The sequence below is a fragment of the Parasteatoda tepidariorum genome, chromosome 8, assembly GCF_043381705.1.
Source record: "Parasteatoda tepidariorum isolate YZ-2023 chromosome 8, CAS_Ptep_4.0, whole genome shotgun sequence".
Lineage (NCBI taxonomy): Eukaryota > Metazoa > Arthropoda > Arachnida > Araneae > Theridiidae > Parasteatoda > Parasteatoda tepidariorum.
This window is the reverse complement of record NC_092211.1, coordinates 11141893-11146796: the sequence shown is the minus strand read 5'-3', so window position 1 is coordinate 11146796 and position 4904 is coordinate 11141893.

The window sequence follows — 4904 nt, the reverse complement described above, 5'->3', positions numbered from 1 at the left end:
CAAAAAAATAAATAACTGTTACTAACTAATAAAAAATTGGTCGAAAGAATTAATTAATCCCTTAATAAACGTGCTTTTGTAGTACATATTATTTTATTTCACATTCAAAATTATTATCACAAACTATTTAACACAGTGTAAAATAGGTAATTAAACAACTTTTAATCTAATTTTTTTCATTGTGTGCCGTCAAATTTCTTAATCGTTAAAAGTGTGCCGAAAAAAAAAAAAAAAAAAAAACAGTTGAGAATCACTGGTTTAGAGTTTAAAATTTTTTTTTCTTCTTCTTCTTAATTTTTTGATTTTTTATTTTATTTAAACCGATGAAGATACTCAATTAAATGTCTATAGGTTTAGTGTCACCATGGGGTTCAAAAATGTCTGGTCCTACGAGGACCATTTCCTGGTACGACCCTTTTAACCATAGTCATCATTATCCCGTCTTACACTCTTGGCAATATTTTTTCCTACATCGCCCACTCCCACCAAAAACATTTTTTTTTATTTATTTCATACCCAACACTTTCAACTCTTTTTCCTGTCCAATATTTTTTCTCACTATCACCTGGGCTTTCGTTGTTATTTTGTTACTGTTGACAACCCTTAACAACACTGTATGGGGCAAAGACTGACAAAAAAAAAACTGTCCACTCCTGTCCCAAAATGAGGCAAAAAAAGAAAGGAAGAAGGAGCCGGATGTGTTCACGTGACGTGATGGACGTTTTGGGGGGCGGATGGGGGAGGCAAAATCTCTCAGTTCTCTAACCCTTTCATCCCTAGGAGGCTGACGCCATCTGTTTATTGCAGGGGCTTGTGATCCTATCTTGAATTTTGAATGTGTTTGCGTCCAGTATTACCCCTTTATTTCCCCGATTGTCCACTTTCCTTTCACCCTCTGACCAAATAAAGAGGTAACGGTCAATATTCACACAGGAAACGCAATACTGTAATGCTCTTTCGTTATAATGCATCACAAAAACTGATTCACGGGCATTCAATAAGGTTGATTACTGGAAAAATAACGATCAATTTCGTAACTATTTTCCAGAATTAACATTATAAAAACGGCGATATGGACAAAATTGTCCTCTTTAGAGATCCAGAACTCTATGCAAAATGTAAAAATTCTTGATACAGTTGCAAGGTGATACACTCTCCTAAAAATTGTTTCTGAACTGAACCATGATCTCGGCTTATTGAACCTTGATACCTTAAAAATTGGCTGCCATTTAAGTGGCACAGTGTTAAATTGATACGTATTTCAGCTCAAGTTGAACCATGGTATCGTGTATTCAAATTTAAGAACAACAATTTTGATCAATTATGTCTCTAAATGATATTCTGGTTCAAATCAATCCAAAGTTCCGTACAGAAAACTTCGAAAAGTAAGTTCTAAAAATAGAAATAAGGAACTGACGTGACTTAAGGATTTTTCAGAAGTTTAAAAAGAAGAAGAAATTTTAGAAGTTAAAAATTTTTAATTGGAGAAGTGGTCGTCTTTCTAATATTGAATCACGGAAACAAGAGTACTGGGTAAGAGATCCCCCCACCCAAAAAAAAAAAAAAAAAAAAAACGGAAAAAAGCATCAAAATAAAAGGCTCAAAGAAGCATCGAAAAGAAAAAAGTAGTGCAGGGAATAGTGCAGGAGAAGCGAGTGCCATTATGTGTGCTACGTTTAAATTTTCTAGCAAATTAAAAAATTTAAAATCAGAAAAAATGCTATAAGCTGATTATAGAGCCCCAATGGCTCAGAGGCCTTCCAATGAGGCCAACAGGATTCAAATTCCAGCAATGGCTGGTCGATACGAATCGGCATCCGGCTTGCGCCAACCACAGTGTTGACGTGAATTATCCTCAGTGGTAGACGGATCATGGGTTAGAGTCTCTTAGCCGTTAGGCTATCCATGGGAGGTTCTCGTGGTCTTCCTCTCCGTGCAACGCAAGTGCTGCCTACTTCCATCAAAAGTCTTCCAAGAAGGCAAATTTCACCCAATGCTTGATCCAGAAGTTTTCTTGTCTTCTGGATTGGGTTCAAAATGACAAGGCTACGGAGTTGAACATAAGTAGTCGTAAACCCAAAAATTGGGTCGGCTATTCAACGACGGTTATAAAATAAAAAAAAGCTGATTATAAGTTTATTATACAAACAGTAAATTTTTGTTCATGTTGGTCACGATTATAAAGATTCAAGTTAGTATTCAAGTCATCCACATTTAAAATGTTACAAAGAATACATATTTTATATGCATAGTAGTTGTCCTTGTATGATATTGTGGTTTTTTTTATTTAGAACATTTGTTCACATGCTGATCCAAACCTATATTTTGACCAAATCAGATTGAAAATTTGACCAAAATTTGAAAATTAAGAAAATTGATTGTTGTTGCATATTTCCCAAAATATTGCGGAATTTGGATCCCTAGCAGTTTAAATAAGTTTTGCTTATACTGAAGCTTGGTGATGTAGATCAGTAATTTTAATTTGTTGTTTAGGTGAGTAACAATGCATGTCTTGCAGAGAATTTGAAGTTCCGGACGAGCACATTGTTATTTTTTAAATTTTTCAGTCTTTACAAGCCTAAGTTAAAACTTCTCCGTGTCACGCGCATGAAACTAATAAAAACTTTATGTGGATGACAATTAAAATATTTTTTGGATGTAAATTACTTTAAAACAAAGATTTTTTTAAAAATCAAAATCTAAAGACAGACTAAAGTACAATACTAAACTATCTTTCGTAAATGCTGATTGCCGTATTTTATTTGTTTAATTTTATTAGGAAAAAAAAAGTTATAAATGACCAGACATCTCAAATTTTAATTGGTGGACGGAATTGCATTTTACATGTTTTGAAAGCCGAACAGAATCCATCACCAGATAATTTGCGAAAATTAAATGAGCCCTAACAACAATTTCATCTTGAATCTAGTTTGGCTAAAAATGGCTCCTACATGAACACGCACCGAGGGACCAATATTGGGATGTCTAGATTTCTTAATATAGGTCTTATATAGGGAAAATATTGCCCTTTGTAGGGCCATTATAGAGCCTATATTGGCTTAAAAATGAATATGAAATATCGGGCGAATAGAACAATTTTATATAGGGCCTATATTGGTTGTAAAATTTCTGTAAAATATCGGGCGAATAGAACAATTTTATATAGGGCCTATATTGAATGTAAAATTTCTGTAAAATATCGGGCGAATAGAACAATTTTATATAGGGCCTATATTGGTTGTAAAATTTCTGTAAAATATCGGGCGAATAGAACATTTTTATATAGGGCCTATATTGGTTGTAAAATTTCTGTAAAATATCGGGTGAATAGAACAATTTTATATAGGGCCTATATTGGTTGTAAAATTTCTGTAAAATATCGGGCGAATAGAACAATTTTATATAGGGCCTATATTGGTTGTAAAATTTCTGTAAAATATCGGGCGAATAGAACAATTTTATATAGGGCCTATATTGGTTGTAAAATTTCTGTAAAATATCGGGCGAATAGAACAATTTTATATAGGGCCTATATTGGTTGTAAAATTTCTGTAAAATATCGGGCGAATAGAACAATTTTATATAGGGCCTATATTGGTTGTAAAATTTCTGTAAAATATCGGGCGAATAGAACAATTTTATATAGGGCCTATATTGGTTGTAAAATTTCTGTAAAATATCGGGCGAATAGAACAATTTTATATAGGGCCTATATTGGTTGTAAAATTTCTGTAAAATATCGGGCGAATAGAACAATTTTATATAGGGCCTATATTGGTTGTAAAATTTCTGTAAAATATCGGGCGAATAGAACAATTTTATATAGGGCCTATATTGGTTGTAAAATTTCTGTAAAATATCGGGCGAATAGAACAATTTTATATAGGGCCTATATTGGTTGTAAAATTTCTGTAAAATATCGGGCGAATAGAACAATTTTATATAGGGCCTATATTGGTTGTAAAATTTCTGTAAAATATCGGGCGAATAGAACAATTTTATATAGGGCCTATATTGGTTGTAAAATTTCTGTAAAATATCGGGCGAATAGAACAATTTTATATAGGGCCTATATTGGTTGTAAAATTTCTGTAAAATATCGGGCGAATAGAACAATTTTATATAGGGCCTATATTGGTTGTAAAATTTCTGTAAAATATCGGGCGAATAGAACAATTTTATATAGGGCCTATATTGGTTGTAAAATTTCTGTAAAATATCGGGCGAATAGAACAATTTTATATAGGGCCTATATTGGTTGTAAAATTTCTGTAAAATATCGGGCGAATAGAACAATTTTATATAGGGCCTATATTGGTTGTAAAATTTCTGTAAAATATCGGGCGAATAGAACAATTTTATATAGGGCCTATATTGGTTGTAAAATTTCTGTAAAATATCGGGCGAATAGAACAATTTTATATAGGGCCTATATTGGTTGTAAAATTTCTGTAAAATATCGGGCGAATAGAACAATTTTATATAGGGCCTATATTGGTTGTAAAATTTCTGTAAAATATCGGGCGAATAGAACAATTTTATATAGGGCCTATATTGGTTGTAAAATTTCTGTAAAATATCGGGCGAATAGAACAATTTTATATAGGGCCTATATTGGTTGTAAAATTTCTGTAAAATATCGGGCGAATAGAACAATTTTATATAGGGCCTATATTGGTTGTAAAATTTCTGTAAAATATCGGGCGAATAGAACAATTTTATATAGGGCCTATATTGGTTGTAAAATTTCTGTAAAATATCGGGCGAATAGAACAATTTTATATAGGGCCTATATTGGTTGTAAAATTTCTGTAAAATATCGGGCGAATAGAACAATTTTATATAGGGCCTATATTGGTTGTAAAATTTCTGTAAAATATCGGGCGAATAGAACAATTTTATAT